The sequence below is a fragment of the Ranitomeya variabilis genome, chromosome 6, assembly GCF_051348905.1.
Source record: "Ranitomeya variabilis isolate aRanVar5 chromosome 6, aRanVar5.hap1, whole genome shotgun sequence".
NCBI classification, from domain to species: Eukaryota; Metazoa; Chordata; class Amphibia; order Anura; family Dendrobatidae; genus Ranitomeya; species Ranitomeya variabilis.
Window position 1 is genome coordinate 383,527,466 of NC_135237.1, and position 22,208 is coordinate 383,549,673.

The following is a 22,208-nucleotide window of genomic DNA, read 5'->3' on the forward strand; positions in this document are numbered from 1 at the left end:
ACACATAGCGAGATCGCTACTGAGGTCGCTGTTGCGTCACAAAACTTGTGACTCAGCAGCGATCTCGCTAGCGATCTCGCTATGTGAGACGGGGCCTTTACTGCTAATAATGTGATCTATCCCTACTATACGATGAAAAAAAATTTGAAAATATTATTTAATTAAAGTTGTTGTATATATTAGGTGTTTTTTTTTAGAGTTTTTGTTTATCCCAATGTACCACACACACAGCACAGCTTGAACGCCCATGTACCTCACAAATATTGTGCACGCAATGTACCCAACACACAGCTTACACCACCTTATACCCCACATACAGCTTTCACCCAATGTATCGCATATATACTCTTTACCTCCTTATAAACCTTATACCGCTTCCACCAGTTGTACCTCACATACAGTTTGCATCCCATGTAGCCCACAAACAGTCTGCACCCCATATACCCCACCCACAGCTTGTACCTCACACAGTCTGCACCCCATGTAGCCCTCATATTGTCTGCACCCCATATACCCCACCCACAGCTTGTACCTCACACAGTCTGCACCCCATGTAGCCCTCATATTGTCTGAACCCCATATACTCCACACACAGCTTGCACCACCATGTACCCCACACATGGTCTGCGCCCCCATATACCCCACATGTAGTTTGCATACCCACGTGGAGCACCCCCAAGGGCCGTGAGGTACTCCGGCCGGGTGGGACAGTTCTTAAAGGGGATGTGGTCATGTCAGCAGTGACCCGGTCCATGGCCCTGTGCGTTCAATTAACCCCTTCATGACCTTGGGATTTTCCGTTTTTCCGTGTTCGTTTTTCACTCCCCTCTTTCCCAGAGCCATAACTTTTTTATTTTTCCATCAATTTGGGCATGTGAGGGCTTGTTTTTTGCGGGACGAGTTGTACTTTTGAACGACATAATTGGTTTTACCATGTCGTGTACTGGAAAACAGGAAAAAAACTCCAAGTGCGGTGAAATTGCAAAAAAAGTGCAGTCCCACACTTGTTTTTTGTTTGGCTTTTTTGCTAGGTTCACTAAATGCTAAAACTGACCTGCCGTTATGATTCTCCAGGTCATTACGAGTTCATAGACACCTAACATGACTATGTTATTTTTTATCTAAGTGGTGAAAAAATATTCCAAACTTTGCTAAAAAAAAAAAAAAAAAAGAATTGCGCCATTTTCCGATACTCGTAGCGTCTCCATTTTTCATGATCTGGGGTTGGATGAGGGCTTATTTTTTGCGTGCCGAGCTGGCGTTTTTAATGATACCATTTTGGTGTAGATACGTTCTTTTGATCACCTGTTATTGCATTTTAATGCAATGTCGCGGCAACCAAAAAAACGTAATTCTGGGGTTTCTAATTTTTTTCTTGCTATGCCGTTTAGCGATCAGGTTAATGCTTTTTTTTATAGATTGGGCGATTCTGAACGCAGCGATACCAAATATTTGTAGGTTTGATTTTTTTTATTGATTTATTTTGATTGGGGCGAAAGGGGGGTGATTTAAACTTTTATATTTTTTTTATTTTATTCACATTTTTTTACTTTTTTTTAACTTTTGCCATGCTTCTGTAGCCTCCATGGGAGGCTAGAAGCTGGCACCACGCTATCGACTCTGCTACATAGCAGCGATCTGATGTTCGCTGCTATGTAGCAGAAATGCAGGTGTGCTGTGAGCGCCGACCACAGGGTGGCGCTCACAGCTACCGGGGATCTGTAACCATAGAGGTCTCAAGGACCTCTATGGTTACAATGTAGAAGCATCGCCGACCTCCGATCATGTGATGTGGGTCGGCGATGCGCTCATTTCCGGCCGCCCGGCCGGAAGCAACGGTTAAATGTCTGCGTTTGACAGCGGCATTTAACTAGTTAACAGGCGCGGGCAGATCGCGTCCGAGGTCAGAAAGGGGTTAAAGGTAAAATAAAGTTTATAGAAAAATTGTTCGTGATGTCACCTGTGGTATTCGGCAATAAAGGTGTTAGCTGACGCTGCTTAAAGAGACCGCTGGAGCTGATGGTGATGCAGCAGAGTTGGTGCAGCTCTCCACAGGCAGAGCTTTAGTCCCAGGGCAATTAGGTTGTAAATGATGGTGATGCTGATGGTGGATGTAATGCAGGGTGGATAGCGCAATAAATAAATGTGAGGACACAGCGTGGTGCAGTTTCAAATGGTTTACTCACAGTTCTTAGTTGCCCCAGCCAGGGAGCTGTGTCCTCCGAGTAGGTGTTCCAGCCAGCTCTCAAGCAATTTGGGTGCACTTTTCAGAACCCTCTTTCTATGTTCCTTTCTCTGGCCATCTCTCTGCTCTGGCTTCGCCTCTCCTGACCTGCGCCTGCCACACAATGTCCCAAGCCAGCAGCTGCAGATCTTGTCGGACGGTGAGCTCTAAGTCTCCCTGGATCCTATATGGCTGCCTTTTCAACGAACATGTGCAGATGTGACTGTGCTTCCTGCAAAAGCCACAGTCTCTGGTTATCTAGCTGAGTCCTTAGTTTCTCCACTAGGATGGGACCAATCCCTGTGACCTTGTCCCTCCATGTCTGGATACGGGCTCCATGGGTGGCTTTTTGCACTTCCCATGCCCCTAGGACCCCTTCTGTCCTTCTGTGAGCTTCCTTCAATCTCTCCCTCTCAATTCTCACTTCAAGCTGTCAGGAGCTGCAGACCCTCACATCTGCTCTGCTCCCCTCCTCTCACAATCTGACTAACTTTCCCTCCTAATTAGCTCCTCCCCTACTCTACCTACCCCATCCACTTTTCCAACACCCTCTCCTATCCAGCCTGGGATGAGGCCATCCTCCCTTAGGGTATGCTTAGGTACCCTGACTGAAGTATCTAGTGTTGGATGCAGGTGTTGGGTTCTGTCCCATGCCCCCTCCTTACCTGAGAGTGGAATACCACACCTCTGGATGAGATGCAGTACTCTGTGGTGACTGGACCCCAGGGGCGCCACACATGTACCCCACATATAATTAAATCACTGAAAAATTCAAAAAATATCGTGTGCCAAATATATGTATCAAAAACCACTTCGTAACACCCTACTCCCTATACAAGGGGAAGTGAACGAATAATGCACAACAATTACCAAGTATCATAAAAATACAATTTTTCATTACAAATCTCTTACAATAAATTTCATAATAAATTAACAAACCAAGACCCAAGATGTGAGGGACACCTTGCTAAAGAATCCATATTTCACATAACATTAATATCCTTTTGCTATATAGCATTATGCAAAGTCAAAAAGTATAGGAAAAATCCAAACAATTCTTACAGTCCCTAAGCTGATAGAATGTCTACAAAGCCTAGTAGATAGGTATACATCAGAGCAACTGTGAATGAGCTTGGTAATTACTATCCTTCTAACCACGCCTGATATGCCTATATATACTGATTCCAAATATGGCTATTGACAATTCAATCCCAGAAACAGAATGTATACATATGAATCTCTCCTTGAATAACTTACTCAATGTGTGGATTCGATGCTGCGTCCCCCGACCCCGACGCGCATTTCGTACACACTTCTTTAGGGGGCATGTCAGGGAAGAGGGAAACAGGACCTTAAGAATACCCATGCGGCCAATGTGCTGTGCAGCTAGTATCACGTGAGACGTTGCACGTTGTTACAGAAACGCAGCGCACTGAAAACCTTCGTCACTCCCCCGGAAGTTGACTCTTTACGTCCGGCTGTGAACCGCACAACAAGCATGCAGCCATGACAACGGTCCAGGAGCAAACATTAGGAACAGTGCGCAGTGCGCACCATTCAAGACAAGTTCAACTCTTGCTACTAATGCTATGTATGACATACTTAAGGTGCTAAGTGTATTTAGTGTCATAAATGTGTCTAAGTGCAAATGTATATACTGTATATTTTTAGTGATACTATTCAATATGTGAATGATATATAAATATTAATTGATTAAAATTTGTACTTCACTATACATAATTGTCATTATTATTAATTAGTCACATCATAGCAATAGGAACCAACCAGTTATAATAATCTGACAAGCTTTTGCTGAAAACTAATATTATATAAAATAAATAGACAAATTCTTCATTCTTGTCAAAGGTCCGATGCAGATTTCACGATAAACTATCCACACCATGACTCATCAATGGCCAGCAAGGAGAAAAACCAAATGGCCCAAACACAGAGATCTGTAAACTCAAAATAAAATAAATTACGGTAATTAAAATCTTTAAAAACCCCATGATTAACCCAAATCCCCTAAAACAATTTTTATGAACAAGATACCCAATTGATATAATCTAATTAAAGAAATGCACTGAAACCGAAATTTTCATTGAGCCCACATGGGGCTGCTGTCCCCAATCTGAAGATCCACTTGCTTTCTAGTTTAGCTACATTTTTGGCCAGGTTCCCTCCCCTAGAACCCATCAGGATCATATCAATACCTTTTACACTGAGAAGACTTGAATCACTATTGTGATAGTGAAAGAAGTGTCTGGGTACGGTTTTCAAATTGGAAGGATCCTCGGCATTTTTACCTTTCTCTATGTCCCTCACATGTTCTCTTGTGCGGACACGGAGCTCCCTCATTGTTAGTCCAATGTAAAGTTTGTCACACGGACATTGCGCACAATAGATCACCCCTTTAGTTGAACATGTTATAAAGTATCTAATGGAATAAGTACGGTTTCCTGCCGCATTTGATAAGTCTTTACTTTTGATCATATTGTCACATCCTTTACAATCGCCACAGGGATAAAAACCCAACATCCAGCCACATACTGCTCCTTTCGGTTGGAGACGCATAGTGGCTGTGTACCAACATATCCTTAAGATTTTTTGATCTTCTCGCCGTGATGAGTGGAGACGTAGATAGACGTTTTCTGAGGGCAGGATCTGATAGCAGAATAGGCCAATGTTTCTGTAAAATTTCCTGAAATTCTGGCCATTGGCTACTGTATGTGGCTATGAGGCGAACGTTATTTTTCTAAAGTCTCTATTTTAGATTTATTATTATTATAGAGTAGTTCGTTTCTTGCGAAGAACACAGACACCAGTTAGGGTAAAACCACAACGCGTTTCAACGGTGTATGCCATCTTCTTCAGGTGGATATTTATCACGTACGCCGTTGAAACGCGTTGTGGTTTTACCCTAACTGGTGTCTGTGTTCTCCTTTTGCGCTCCTGAGACTGGCTATTCTGTTCCTGTTGTAAGTTTTTCTCCCCCGTTGTGGGGTATCCGGCTGGAGCTGCGGGGACCTGCACACTTATTTCTCCTAATTGGGACAGCCGCTAGCCAGTGACGCTGCTACCATGCGGCGACTTGAGCTCTTTGGCTCAGGCGGCAGAAGAGAGGGGGCGGCAGATTCTGTAACTGGATTTGCGCTGCTAGGTTTTTTTGTTTTTTTTTAAACTCCAGGGTCAAGTACCCGCCCCCCCTCCTCTCCACCCTCCCTCCTTCCCGCCCCCCTCATCCCTCCCGCCCCCCTCCTTGAAGACGTAATACTCACCTTCCTCCAGCGGTGGCTGCAACTGTGTCTCAGCGCCGGCAGTGCGTCCTGTCTTCAGCGGTCACATGGTACCGTCATTAAAGGTCATGAATATGCGCATATTCATCACCTTAATGAGCGCTACCATGTGACCGCTGAAGACAGGATGGAAGACGCTGCAGAGATGCCAGGAAGTTCTGCGCCGCCCGGTGAGAGGTGAGTATGACAGGGAAAAAGTTTGGGGGAGCCATGCACACAGGGGAGAAGGATGGGGGAGCCATACACGCAGGGGAGAAGGTTGGGGGAGCCATGCACGCAGGGGAGAAGGATGGGGGAGCCATGCCCGCAGGGGAGAAGGATGGGGGAGCCACGCACGCAGGGGAGAAGGATGGGGGAGCCATAGACTCAGGGGAGAAGGATGGGGGAGCCACGCACGCAGGGGAGAAGGATGGGGGAGCCACGCACACAGGGGAGAAGGATGGGGGAGCCATACACGCAGGGCAGAAGGATGGGGGAGCCATACACGCAGGGCAGAAGGATGGGGGAGCCACGCACGCAGGGGAGAAGGATGGGGGAGCCACGCCCACAGGGGAGAAGGAAGGGGGAGCCATGCATGCAGGGGAGAAGGATAGAGGAGCCATGCCCGCAGGGGAGAAGGATGGGGGAGCCATGCCCGCAGGGGAGAAGGATGGAGGAGCCATGCACACAGGGGAGAAGGATGGGGGAGCCACGCATGCAGGGGAGGATGGGGGAGCCACGCACGCAGGGTGGGAGGATGGGGGAGCCACGCACGCAGGGGAGGAGGATGGGGGAGCCACGCACGCAGGGGAGAAGGATGGTGGAGCCACGCACGCAGGGGAGAAGGATGGGGGAGCCACGCACGCAGGGGAGGATGGGGGAGCCACGCACGCAGGGGAGAAGGATGGGGGAGCCACGCACGCAGGGGAGAAGGATGGCGGTGCCACGCACGCAGGGGAGGAGGATGGGGGAGCCACGCACGCAGGGGAGGAGGATGGGGGAGCCACGCACGCAGGGGAGGAGGATGGGGGAGCCACGCACGCAGGGGAGGAGGATGGGGGAGCCACGCACGCAGGAGAGGAGGATGGGGGAGCCACGCACGCAGGATGGGAGGATGGGGGAGCCACGCACGCAGGGTGGGAGGATTGAGTATAAATATGGAGTACAAATACTAGGCCCTGTAGGAGGGACACAGTGTGTATAGAAAGGAGAGGTCAGTGTGAAGAGCATGTACCATAAGCGGGACAATGGGGGTCATATTTTGTGCAGACAATATAGTGAGGGGCAATTTATTATTCAGGAGCATTATAATGACACTTGTATCTTTAAGGGCGTCTTGTGGAGACTTTCTGCAAGAGTGGAGAAGATGGAAGTCTGCAGAGATGGCTGTGGATGAGAAAACTCATCATGGGGTCTGGACAAGATGAAGAAAAGGAGAACGACTCCAGAGACAACGTCATCTATCAGGTACCTGGATGTAAATGTTATTTGTGATACTAACTAACTCTCATGTTTTTATTTATGTTAGGAGCATTAAAGGGGATGTCCATGTTCGTAATGAGTCTGCAGTCATTCTTTGTGACTGCAGACTTCTGACTTCTCACAGTGCGTACTGCACGCTGTCAGAATTCTCTCGTGCTGGTGATTTACATACGTGCGGTCACGTGCTGACTAGACATGCATGGCCTCACTCTATGAAAATTAACTGAGTGAGGCCAGGCACGTCTAGTTGGAATGTGGTCAGAAGTATACAAATCACATGCTTGTGCTGACATGACCATCCACCGGCAAGGGAGAATCCTAAATGTGTGCAGTGCATTAGTTGTGAGAATTCAGAAGCTGCGATGTCAGGATTCAGCTCTGAAGGTTCCAGTCGTCACATGGACACGTCACTCATATGCGATTTTCATACTCATGGTCCTGTGACAACGAGCTTCTCTTCTGCTTCTCTCAGTTTTTCACTGAACATTGAGAGCATTAGGGAGAGGAGCTCGTGGGTACATGACTGAGTGTGCAAATTGCATATGTCCTTGGTGGAGGGGGGGGGCACCAAAATGAATTCTTGCCCCTGGTGCCAGAAACCCTAGATACACCTCTGCTGGTATGCTACTGTGAGCGGCGATTACCGGGTTCGGTGGAGGGATGTGTGTGCACAGGCAGTGAGGCAGGGACTGTGTGTGTGTGTGTGTGTGTGTGTGGGGGGGGGGCGCCATTTTTCCTTTCGCCTCAGGCAGCAGAGAGGCTAGGTTCACCCCTGCCGCTAGCGCTCCTTCTACAAACCGCCATTTGTTGTTCTACATCATTTCTGTCCAGGCCTATTTCATGAGGTTTTTTTTTTAAATTTTTTAATTTTGTGGAAGCATGGTTGAAAAGCAATGTCTGACTTTCATTTGTTCATTTGCATAGAGTTTTATTTATTTTTACTTTTATCAGATTCAAGTTATTTCTGTGACCACTGTGGGTTTTTCTGTCATTAAACGAGGGGTACCAACAATTTTGGCCACGCGTGTAAACCAGGAATTAAAATTGTTACTCGCATTAGTGCAAGTAAACAACAAATTCTGGAATAAACAGGCATGGCTCGGCGCTGGAAGCTATAAAGTAGTTCAGCCAAGACAATCTGATTGAAATAGAAATTCAGAAACAGCACAGGAACAAAACATCACAGAATCAAAGCCGGAGTCAAGGTACGAGGCCGACGACCTGTTAAAAGAGCATATAGTCAAACATAGCTTTATTTCCTCTACTATGCAAACTATTCTACATTTTATACCAAAGTGTTCCACAAGGTGGAGTACTGCATCTGGATCTCCTAATTTCTGTAATACTTGATGGCACTTTAATTCCTTACAATTTTTAATAGCTATTTATTTGTATTAATTCCCTAGACTATTTGTGATTTTTTTTCCTTACATATTTTTTTTATCTCAGTATGACTGTTGTTTTGTATTACTGTTCTTTTGCAACATTCCCCATTTGAAGTCTTAGGCTATGTGCACACATAGCGGTTTTTACCGCGGAACCGGAGCGTTTCTGCAGCTGCGGGTCCGCAGCAGTTTCCATTGCGTTTACAGTTACATGTAAACCCTATGGAAACCGCAATCCGCTGTGCACATGCTGTGGGAAAAACCGCGCAGAAACGCAGCGGTTTACATTCCGCAGCATGTCACTTCTTTAGTGCAGAATCGCTGTGATTCTGCACACATAGGAATGCATTGATCCGCTAACTTCCCGAATGGGGCTGTGCCCACGATGCGGGAAGTAAGCGGATAATGTGCAGATGGTACCTGGGGTGGAGGAGAGGAGACTCTCCTCCAGGCCCTGGGAACCATATTTGTGTAAAAAAAAAGAATTAAACAAAAAAATAATGATATACTCACCTCTCAGCGCTGCACGCGGCCGTTCGGTCGTAGGGTTTGTGTGCGAGCAGGGCCTGAGATGACGTCGCGGTCACATGACCGTGATGCCACGAAGGTCCTTCTCGCACAGCATCTTTGGAACCGGACCGCCGCGTGCAGCGTCGAGGAGATCGGGACGTCAGAGGGTGAGTATAAACCATTTTTTATTATTTTTAACATTACTATTGATGCTGCATATTGCTGCATATGCAGCATCAATAGTATAGGAGTAAACCCGCAGCGGAAACCGCAAAACAAACCACGATAAATCTGCAGGGATAACCGCAGCGGTTTTGCCCTGCAGATTTATCAAATCCGCTGCGGGTGAACCCGCAGAGGACCCCGCAAAGTGTACACATAGCCTTAGCATTTTTAATAATTTATTTACTAAATACAGGCTTTCCTATATTATAGCTGTGGTAATTTTGAGACAATCATGTGTTTTCAACCTTTGAAACCAGAGCTACTGCTAGGAATAAGAACCTTAAAAGATGGGGTGTGTGGCCTGGACAGCATGTGAAGAAGTGTTTTACACAGCTCCTGCTTTCCATCCTGAAAAATCCTCGGTTAACTGGCTTTAGACTCACTCCTGCAGCCCAGAACTGACCAGTATGTCTCCTCTAACTGCGGTCTGTGCTCCAGGGACATCGCTGAGGAGATAAATCATGACACACAGCAGGAAAGTGGGAGAGACAGACCCATCCGAGGGAAGATGAAACCTCTGTAATGGCTCCTACACAAGGTACTACAGCCCCAGACAGAGTAGCAAATGCTGCTGCAAGACTAGAAGGTTTTGCAAGAGTCTCTGTGACTCCCCTGCAGCTTGAGGCACAATCAGGAGTGGGGAATTCTCACAACAGCACTGAGCAGCAACTGGGGATGGAAAAAGAGTTACAAGCTGGTAACATGGTAGATCACCCCTGTAGTCCAAATGGAGCAAGTCTGTGCTATGTGCTCCCTCACAGCCTGATGTCTCTAAACCAACTATGAGAGATGTATTTGCAACTTTCTCCTTGTCTAACACTACCCAAGCAATGATTAGTGAAGAAATGGGCAGCATGAAGGAGGATATTCACTGCATTAAACAGGACATCCCTACAGTAAATGAAAGTGTGGAGGAGAGGGTTGGATACCTGGAGGATAAAATGCCTCAAATCATTAGAGATGTTAAGAAAACTGTGCAGAACATTTCCCTACTGTTGGATAAAACAGACGATTTATAAAACACAATGCACAGAAATAATATAAGGCTGGTGGGGGTCCTCGAAAAAGTGTAAGGAAAGGATCCTATGGGATTTTTTGAAAAGTGGCTATATAATACCATAGGAAAGGAGGCGCTTTCGTCAGTTTTTGCAATTGAACGAGCGCCAGGGTCCCCAGCAGACCCCTCCTACCAGGTGCTCCCCCACTTCCAGTCATTATCCTCATGCTGCACTACCATGACGATATTCTAAAAAAAGCCAGGGAACTTAAAGATCTCTCTCTTTTAATGGATATAAAACTTCAATTTACCCGGATTTTTCTGCAGAAATACAAAAAAGACGTGCAAAGTTTTTTAATATTAAAAAAAGACTGAGATAATCAAGTGCCCTACTCCATGCTAAACCCGAAGTAGCTGCAAAAGAAGAGATGCATATCTTTGAGACCCCCAATGATGCCTTGGGGTGGCTGGACAATAAAGAAAAAGACCTACGGAACAGGTGTTCCTGAGAGCTGTATGATCCTGACACAAGAGGACGGTTGTGGTTTCTTTTTTACCCCTTCCCTGTGTATAATATTTTTCAATTTATGCCAGTCTGTTCTATGGAAAGTAGCCACTTAATACCTGTTTAGATAAGCCGAGTGGCTGGAATTCAAATGGACAGTGAGCTATATAACAACAATAGAGGCAGCCCGTCACACGACTCCAGGAACACACAAAGCCTCAATCCTCTTGTTAGGGTACTGTCACACAGTGCCATTTTGATCGCTACGACGGTACGATTCGTGACGTTCTAGCGATATCGTTACGATATCGCAGTGTCTGACACGCAGCAGCGATCAGGGACCCTGCTGAGAATCGTACGTCGTAGCAGATCGTTTGGAACTTTCTTTCGTCGCTTGATCACCCGCTGACATCGCTGGATCGTTGTGTGTGACAGCGATGTGTTCGCTTGTAACCAGGGTAAACATCGGGTAACTAAGCGCAGGGCCGCGCTTAGTAACCCGATGTTTACCGTGGTTACCAGCGTAAACATAAAAAAAACAAACAGTACATACTTACATTCCGGTGTCTGTCCTCCGGCGTCTCAGCTTCTCTGCACTGTGAGCGCCGGCCGGCCAGAAAGCGAGCACAGCGGTGACGTCTGACGTCACCGCTCTGCTTTCCGGCCGCTGTGCTTACACAGTGCAGAGAAGCTGAGGCGCCGGGGGACAGACACCGGAATGTGAGTATGTACTGTTTGTTTTTTTTACGTTTACGCTGGTAACCAGGGTAAACATCGGGTTACTAAGCGCGGCCCTGCGCTTAGTAACCCGATGTTTACCCTGGTTACCCGGGGACTTCGGCATCGCTCCAGCGCCGTGATTGCAACGTGTGACCGCAGTCTACGACGCTGGAGCGATAATCATACGATCGCTGCGACGTCACGGATCGTGCCGTCGTAGCGATCAAAATGGCACTGTGTGACAGTACCCTTAGAAGAATGTCTATTAAGTTGTTTAGATGTGTTATTAGTTTTTTATATGTAGTTGAGTTAGGGAACTACTGTATGCATGACCAGCTACCTGCCAGTGTGTTCTCTCTGCTAGTGGAAACAACATTGATATCATATGCTTGTCGATACTTCAAAATGTCCTAAAACGTAAATTTTATAGCGTGGAATGTCAGAGGACTGGGTGACTTTTTCAAGAGGTGTTTTATTTATTGTCGTGGTTGTGTACAGGGTGGCAGAAACTGGTGTATGCCCCCACCCTTTTAAACATGTCCCGGTTCACTGTATATTGCTGTGTATTTATATATTACCCTTTCTGTATATGATGTTGTAGGGAAAGTGCAATGCTAAATTTAGCCACGCAGATGGGGGCACAGAGATCATCACACTGTAGACATTATGGTAGGAATAAGGATACTAGCATGTAAATAATCATAGGAGGTGCATGGTGGTTAAGACAAGCAGAACTTCCTGATAGATCTCAGTAGGGGCTGGGTGCCCGTAGAGCGCAGAAGAGCGCCTTCGCCCTTGGTTAAAGGGAACCTGTCACCCCCAAAATCGATGGTGAGGTAAGCCCACCGTCATCAGGGGCTTATCTACAGCATTCTGTAATGCTGTAGATAAGCCCCCGATGTTACCTGAAAGAGGAGAAAAAGTCGTTAGAATATACTCACCCAGGGGCGGTCCCGCTCCGATGGGCATCGCAGGTCTGTTCTGGCGTCGGAAAGGTCAGAGAGGCCTGGCGCCTGCGCACTGCAGTACTTTGCTCTGCCCTCAACAGGGCAGACAAAGTACGCCTGCGCCTGCGCCACAGCATGAAGACCAGAAGAGGACATCATGGAATGAAGATAGGAGGCACCGGAGCGGACCTGAGACACCCATCGGACCGGACCACAGCAGGACCGCCCCTGGGTGAGTATAATATAACCTCTTTTTCTCCTCTTTCAGGTTACATCGGGGGCTTATCTACAGCATTACAGAATGCTGTAGATAAGCCCCTGATGCCGGTGGCCTTACCTCATCATCGATTTTGGGGGTGACAGGTTCCCTTTAACACTGTGCCACACAATGTTATGAAGGACAAGGCCCAGCTATCCTTTATCTAGTGGTACAGCAGCAGTGGAAGGAGGGCAGCAGGGTGGGCAGTGCAGATTAAGTGGGTCTACAGTTGCCACCAGAAGACTAAGCAGTACGGGCAGGTCACCCAGGATGTGGCAACTTATCGCTTGGGCGGATGCCCTCAGGACTGGGGTGAAGCGGTTGTGGGGTCTTCTAGCGGATTAAGCCTGCGCAGGGAAGACGCTGAGGATACGGAAGGTACAGTCCATCCAGGAAGCGAGCTTAGTGACAGGAACAGAAACGTAAGGGAAAGTGACAGAATTGTGCGCTATGGAATCTGATGTAACCGCTGTAAAGAATATGGATGTGCTGCGTACAGGAATAAGTAAAGCTGTTGTTAAAGTTGAGCTGGACTGTGCCTCTCTTTGTGTGATACCGACGACAAGGAGCCTTCAGCAGCCCAGAGAGGAACCCGATGGTGCAGAGACCCAGAACGCAGGTATGTCGAGGGAGAGGCACTATTGTACTGTGGGAAGAGGCCAGGGTGTGATACAGGGATTACTCTCATCCATGACTTCCGCCCTGGCTCACCCCAACAGTTGCATACTTACCAACCAGCAATAATATGCTTAATGGAAACATATATGGTGAAGGAAAAGACGCGTCTATTGCATGGGTCATGGATGTCATTTGATTATCATTCGGTCTATAGCACGCACTCATGAGGAGTGAGTCTTTTGGTTCATAGGGCCATGCCGTTCACGTGCATCAAAGTCATGGTAGACTCAGAGGGTCGCTTTGTCTCTATAGTTTGTACTATACATAACACCCCAATGCTTATATTAGCCATTTATATCCCTCCACCTTACTTCGGTGAGGTGCTGAAAAAAATACTCTCTTCTCCATACTTCCACACGTTCCTTTGCTCATGATGGGGATTTCAATATGTATTTACACCCCTACTGGGATAAATTTCATATAGGAACCATATCTGAGTCAGCCTCACAGACATCTCTATCCAGAGTTCTGTCATAGTTGGAGTTGATAGATATTTGGTGCACTAAGCATCCCAATATCAAACAATACTCTTGTTATTCAACGTCTTCCAGAATTGACTTAGCTGTTGGAAATGTGAATATTATGTCTCTGGTAAAATATCTCTGGTTGAATATTTACCAAGAACCGTGTCGGATCATTGCCCCATAAGAGTACAACTGAGATTGGGCACAGAGGGCTTGGTCACCAAGGGCATATGGGGGTTAAACCCATTTTGGATTCAGACTATTGGGGGTTCTCTACACGGCAGATTGTGGGAATACTTTAACTTTAATATGGACTCTACTTCGAGGTTAGTAGTATGGGATGCTATGAAAGCATTTATTAGAGGGCTCTATATTGGTGAAATTAGTAAACAGAAAACTAAAACAAAAGAATACACCCAAAAGTTACAAGAGCAGGTCAGCCTAGCAGAATCAGAATTTATATCAAACCCCTAAGCTAGCACTGCGGAAAATATGAAAGAATTTTAATGAAAAATTACCTATTGGGACTAGCTGCATAAAAACTTTTTTTGCAAAACAAACATATTTTATGGAGGGTGAAAGTGAAGGCTACTTGCTAGCAACTATTGTTAAAGCTCAAAATGGGTCCTCGTATATTTCTAGACTAATCTCTGACACTGGGGTCGTGGTTATGGAGGATGGAAATATTCTCCACACTCTGCATAATTACTTTTCTAGTATTTATTCATTTCAGAAGAAACAGAACTTTTTAGCAACCATTCCATTACCACAATTATCAAATCTAAAGAGGGATATACTACACAAACCAATTGAACTTGAGGAATTGGAGGAGGCCATTCAAGGATCCCAAAATGAGAAGGCCCAGGCTCAGATGGGTTACCAGGGGAATTCTTCAAAACATATCAAGAAATATTGCTTCCAAATTTACTGGCTGTTCTTCAAGAAAGTATTAGAATTGGTAACTTCTTGGAATCTATGAAAGAGTCGGTGGTGGTTTTGATATTGAAACCTGGAATTGACCCATCTCCCTCCTCCAAACCAACGTCAAACTGCTTTCTAAGATTTTTGCAAATAGATTATCCAAGGTGATAAAAAGGGTAATACACGATGATCAAACTGGATACCAAACAAGTCCACTTCAAATAATATAAGGCAGTTATATATGGGGATGCAGCTTAGTTCAAAATCCATGGGAACAAGGGCGATCCTTTCCTTAGGCGCCGCCAAGGCATTTGACAGCATTGAATCAAACTTTTTGTGTGCTGTGTTAAAGAGCATGGGATTGGGTGATAAATTTATTTCAATTATCCAGTTATTATATAGTTCTCCAAGGGCAAAACTCTGGGTAAACGGTCATATATCTCGATCATTTGATCTGCGAAGGGGAACATGGCAGGGTTGTCCCCTGTCACCCTTTCTTTTTGCAATAGCCATAGAGCCACTTGCCTGTTTGATACGAAATAATCCTGTAATCTCTGGCTTTCAGTGTGGGTCAATAGAGATGAAAATCTCTCTATACGCTGATGATATGCTTCTTTTTTGGGGGGACCTAGGCACTTCTCTAGGACCAGTAATGGACATAATTAAAACATATGGAAAATGGTCGGGCTTTCTAATTAACCGGAGCAAATCAGTACTTATGCCTGTTGATCCTCTTCCAGAGAAATACTCATTGTAGCATACACAAATTCCAATAGTAAACTCTTTTAAATATTTGGGGGTAATAGTCTCTGCTAACCCTCAGGACTTTCATTCACATAAACTAGAGGGCTTCGGTGAGTGGGAACGCAGAGGGATTTTGCTATTGACCCAAACAATACATGATGCTCTGGGTTTGCCATTCCACATAGAGCCTTCTATCTGTATTTGCAGCTTCGTCATGCCTTCCAGACACAAATTCAGAATACTAAGGTAGATATCACTAATCACTTTATCTTAGATTTAATCGCTAGAGCATGTAATACGAAGGGCCTTTTTTCCTCCATTTCCAGGATATTATTACCCTTGTATCTAGATAAGCATCCCATGTTGATCAGATAAAAGTGGGAAGGGCCCCATATCTGAAGAACAATGGAATGAAATACTAGAAACAACACCTATACTATCTCTATCTAAGTCCCAAAGAATGTCCCAAATTTTCCTTATCTACAAGGTATATAACACTCCTAATATATTGTTTAAAATTGGGGCTCAGACTGAAGACTCTTGTCCGAGATGCGGTACGAATGGGACCCATCTGATGCTTATGATATGGGAATGTGTTCATATAGGCCACTGTGTGGGAGTGACCTCTCTGATGATCAAACAAGTATTTGGCATACAGTGGGGAAAAAAGATTTTAGTCAGCCACTAATTGTGCAAGTTCTCCCACTTAAAGAAGATGAGAGAATCCTGTAATTGACATCATAGGTAGACCACAACTTTGAGAGGCAAAATGAGAAAACAAATCCAGAAAATCATCTTGTCTGATTTGGCAAAATTTATTTTGCAAATTATGGTGGAAAATAAGTATTTTGTCATTAACAAAAGTTCATCTCAATATGATCACAGGCATCACTGGAGCGTGGTTGGGGGATACAGAGGATACAGACAATACAGAGCACTCAGATGATACACCTCCAAATGAGGACAGTTTGTCGTTGCCTCTGGGCAGCCTGGCACACATGAGGCAATACATGTTGCTGTGCCTGCACAACAACTGCCGAGTTGCCTGGATTGTTACAAGTGTTGATTAATTGAAGACCGCCATGCACGATCTCCAATGCAAGCAGAATGTGTCATCCTTACTTCCGTCACTAAAGCGAGATAGGAAAATGTGGTAAGACAAGCTCATGTTGGTAGACGCACTACTGACGGCATCCTCATATGATGGGGGGCTCAGTGGAAACTCAAGGCAGAGGCTGATGAAGTCACCAACACAGCTGGGGCACTGGCAGCATCTCAGAAGGGATGGTTAGCATGGCAGAAATGTGTAAAACCTTACTCAGGATGTCGTAAAACCAGCGCCACCATCTAATATGGTCCCAATTTTAGTACAGTTCAAACAGGCTTTTTGGCACAGTACTCCCAGAGGCTTTTTGGTAAAGTAGAAACAAAGGCTTTTTGACACAGTACACTTACAGGCTTTTGGCACAGTACTCCCAGAGGCTTTTTGGTACATTACAAATAGAGGGTTTTTGGCCCACAAATGGGAAAGACACGGCTGCATACTTGAACTTTTTGTGAGTGGTGCGTCTAAAAAAAAAAAAAAAAGACTGCTGCAGAGTAGATTTTTTTTACAGCACTACTCGTGAAGATACAGCAGATGAATAAAATATTTTTTTCTGCCCACAAATGGGAAAGAGATTGCTGCATATTCCAAAAAAATCTAGATACACTACTCACAAAAACACGGCTGTAGAGTAAAAACATTTTTCAGATACACTACTGACAAAAAGGCAACTGCAGTGCATAAAATTATTTTGGAAATACTACTCATATTGTAACAGCGGTAGAATAAATGAATTTTTTCTCCCCACAAATGGGAAAGAGATGGCTGCATAGTCAAAAAAAATTTAAATACCTTACTCATAAAAACACAGCTGCAGAAACAGTGCTTGTATACATAGCAGTACAATAAAACAATTTTTTAGGCCGACAAATGAAAAAGAGTTGTAGAGTTGATTTTTTTAAAGAAATACTACTTCTAAAAACACACATGCAGAGTAGAAACATTTTTTAGAAACACTGCTTGTATAGACACAACGGTACATTAACCCCTTAGTGACGGAGCCAAATTTTTAAAATCTGAGCACTTTCTGTGGTAATAACTCTGGAATGCTTCAATAAATCCCAGTGATTTTGAGACTGTTTTTTCGTGACACATTATACTTTATGATAATGGTAAATTTATGTCAAGTTTTGTTCATTTCTAAAAAATATCAGAAATTTGAGAAAAATGTTAAAAAATTAGTAATCTTCGAACTTTGAATGATTATCCCTTTAACCCCTTAATCCCATATGACGTACTATCCCGTCGAGGTGGGGTGGGCCTTAATTCCCACCGACGATATAGCACATCATATGCGATTGGCCACGCTCAAGGGGGGAGCGCGGCTGATCGCGGCCGGGTGTCGGCTATCACAGCTGACATCCTGCACTATGTGCCAGGAGCGGTCACGGACCGCTTCCGGCACATTAACCCCCGGCTCACTGTGATCAAACATGATCGCAGTGTTCCGGCGGTATAGGGAAGCATCACGCAGGGAGGGGACTCCCTGCGTGCTTCCCTGAGACCCTCGGAACAACGCGATGTGATCACGTTGCTCCGAGCATCTCTTACCTCCTATCCCTGCAGGCCCGGATCCAAAATGGCTGCGGGGCTGCATCCGGGTCCTGCAGGGACTACTTCCGGGTCCAGAGCAGGCGCTGGTAAGCCTGCAGCGCTGTAAGTCAGATCGCTGATCTGACAGAGTGCTGTGCAAACTGTCAGATCAGCGATCTGTGATGTCCCTCCCTGGGACAAAGTAAAAAAGTAAAAAAAAAAATTCCACATGTGTAAACAAAAAGAAAAAAAGAAAAAATTCCTAAATAAAGAAAAAATATATATATTATTTCCATAAATACATGTCTTTATCTAAATAAAAAAAAAAAAAACAATAAAAGTACACATATGTATCGCCGCGTCCGTAACGACCCAACCTATAAAACTGTCCCACTAGTTAACCCCTTCAGTGAACACCGTAAGGAAAAAAAAAATGAGGCAAAAAAAACAACGCTTTATTATCATACCGCCGAACAAAAAGTGGAATAACATGCGATCAAAAAGACGGATATAAATAACCATGGTACCGCTGAAAACGTCATCTAGTCCCGCAAAAACGAGCCACCATACAGCATCATAAGCAAAAAAATAAAAAAGTTATAGTCCTCAGAATAAAGCGATGCCAAAATAATTATTTTTTCTATAAAATAGCTTTTATCATATAAAAGCGCCAAAATATAAAAAAATATATAAATGAGATATCGCTGTAATCGTACTGACCCGAAGAATAAAATTGCTTTATCAATTTTACCAAACGTGGAACGGTATAAACGCCTCCCCCAAAAGAAATTCATGAATAGCTGGTTTTTGGTCATTCTGCCTCACGAAAATCAGAATAAAATGTGATCAAAGCTGTCACGTGTCCGAAAATATTACCAATAAAAACGTCAACTCGTCCCGCAAAAAACAAGACCTCACATGACTCTGTGGACCAAAATATGGAAAAATTATAGGTCTCAAAATGTGGAGACGCAAAAACTTTTTTGCTATAAAAAGCGTCTTTTAGTGTGTGACAGCTGCCAATCATAAAAATCTGCTATAAAAAACGCTTTAAAAGTAAATCAAACCCCGCTCCATCACCCCCTTAGTTAGGGAAAAATAATAAAATTTAAAAAATTTATTTATTTCCATTTTCCCATTAGGGTTAGGGTTAGGGCTAGGGTTAGGGCTAGGGTTAGGGTTGGGGCTAGGGTTGGAGCTAAAGTTAGGGTTAGGGTTGGGGCCAGGGTTGGGGCTAAAGTTAGGGTTAGGGTTGGGGCTAAAGTTAGGGTTAGGGTTGGGGCTAAAGTTAGGGTTAGGGCTAAAGTTAGGGTTAGGGTTTGGATTACATTTACGGTTGGGATTAGGGTTGGGATTAGAGTTAGGGGTGTGTCAGGGTTAGGGGTGTGGTTAGGGTTACCGTTGGGATTATGGTTAGGGGTGTGTTTGGATTAGGGTTTCAGGTAGAATTACGGAGTTTCCACTGTTCAGGCACATCAGGGGCTCTCCAAATGCGCCATGGCGTCCGATCTCAATTCCAGCCAATTCTGCGTTGAAAAAGTAAAACAGTGCTCCTTCCCTTCCGAGCTCTCCAGTGTGGCCAAACAGGGGTTTACCCCAACATATGGGGTATCAGCGTACTCGGGACAAATTGGACAACAACTTTTGGGGTCCAAGTTCTCTTGTTATCCTTGGGAAAATAAAAATTTGGGGGGCTAAAAATCATTTTTGTGGGAAAAAAAAGGATTTTTTATTTTCACGGCTCTGCGTTGTAAACTGTAGTGAAACACTTGGGGGTTCGAAGTTCTCACATCACATCTAGATAAGTTCCTTGGGAGGTCTAGTTTCCAATATGGGGTCACTTGTGTGGGGTTTCTACTGTTTGGGTACATCAGGGGCTCTGCAAATGCAACGTGACGCCTGCAGACCAATTCATCTAAGTCTGCATTCCAAATGGCGCTCCTTCTCTTCCGAGCTCTGCCATGCGCCCAAACAGTGATTCCCCCCACATCCGGTGTATCAGCGTACTCAGGACAAATTGGACAACAACTTTTGGGGTCCAATTTCTCCTGTTACCCTTGGGAAAATACAAAACTGGGGGCTAAAAATAATTTTTGTGGAAAAAAAATTATTTTTTATTTTCACGGCTCTGTGTTATAAACTGTAGTAAAACACTTGGGGGTTCAAAGTTCTCACAACACATCTAGATATGTTCCTTAGGGGGTCTACTTTCCAAAATGGTGTCACTTGTGGGGAGTTTTAATGTTTAGACACATCAGGGGCTCTCCAAACGCGACATGGTGTCCAATCTCAATTCCAGTCAATTTTGCATTGAAAAGTCAAACGGCGCTCCTTCCCTTCCGAGCTCTGCCATGCGCCCAAACAGTGGTTTACCCGCACATATGGGGTATCAGCGTACTCAGGATAAATTGCACAACATTTTTTGGGGGTCCAATTTCTTCTCTTACCCATGGGAAAATTAAAAATTGGGGGCGTAAAGATCATTTTTGTGAAAAAATATGATTTTTTATTTTTACGGCTCTGCATTATAAACTTTTGTGAAGCACTTGTTGGGTCAAAGTACTCACCACACATCTAGATAAGTTCCTTAAGGGGTCTACTCTCCAAAATAGTGTCACTTGTGGGGGGTTTCAATGTTTACGCACATCAGGGGCTCTCCAAACGCAACATGGCATCCCATCTCAATTCCAGTCAATTTTGCATTGAAAAGTCAAATAGCACTCCTTCCCTTCCGAGCTCTGCCATGCGCCCAAACAGTGCTTTACACCCACATATGGGGTATCAGCGTACTCAGGACAAATTGCACAACAACTTTTGGGGTCCAATTTTTTCTCTTACCCATGGGAAAATTAAAAATTGGGTGCGAAAAGATTATTTTTGTGAAAAAATATGATTTTTTATTTTTACGGCTCTGCATTATAAACTTCTGTGAAGCACTTGTTGGGTCAAAGTGCTCACCACACATCTAGATAAGTTCCTTAAGTGGTCTACTTTCCAAAATGGTGTCACTTGTGGGGGTTTCAATGTTTAGGCACATCAGTGGCTCTCCAAACACAACATGGCATCCCATCTCAATTCCAGTCAATTTTGCATTGAAAAGTAAAATGGCGCTCCTTTCCTCCCGAGCTCTGCCATGTGCCCAAACAGTGGTTTACCCCCACATATGGGGTATCAGCGTACTCAGGACAAATTGTACAACAACTTCTGAGGTCCATTTTCTCCTGTTACCCTTGGTAAAATAAAACAAATTGGAGCTGAAATAAATTTTGTGTGAAAACAAGTTAAATGTTCATTTTTATTTAAACATTCCAAAAATTTCTGTGAAACACCTGAAGGGTTAATAAACTTCTTGAATGTGGTTTTGAGCACCTTGAGGGGTGTAGTTTTTAGAATGGTGTCACACCTGGGTATTTTCTATCATATAGACCCCTCAAAATGACTTCAAATGAGATGTGGTCCCTAAAAAAAATGGTGTTGTAAAAATGAGAAATTTCTGGTCAACTTTTAACCCTTATAACTCCCTAACAAAAAAAAATGTTGGTTCCAAAATTATGCTGATGTAAAGTACACATGTGGGAAATGTTACGTATTAAGTATTTTGCATGACATATCTCTGTGATTTAAGGGCATAAAAATTCAAAATTGGAAAATTGCGAAATTTTCAAAATTTTCGCCAAATTTCCGTTTTTTTCACAAATAAATGCAAGTTATATCAATTAAATTTTACCACTATCATGAAGTACAATATGTCACGAGAAACAATGTCAGAATCGCTAAGATCTGTTGAAGCTCTCCAGAGTTATAACCTCATAAAGGGACAGCGGTCAGAATTGTAAAAATTGTCCCGGTCATTAATGTGCAAACCACCCTCGGGGCTTAAGGGGTTAATCCAGATAGTCATTCCACAGCAATGCATTAATAAATAACATTTCCCTCATGTTTGCTTTACATCAGCACCATTTGTAAAATGTTGCTTGATTTTGTTAGCATTTTAGGTTTAAAAGTGCAGCAGTAATTTTTCATTTTTTCAAGGAAATTTACAACATTTATTTTTATAAGGACCTATACAGGTTTGAAGTGCCTTTAGCGGTCCCATATATTGTGAAACCCCAAAAGTTATACCATTTTAAAAACAGCACCCCCTGACATATTGAAAACTGCAGTCAGATAGTTTATTAACCCGTCACATGATTTTCAGGAATTAATGCAAAGTGGCATGACACAAAGGAAAATG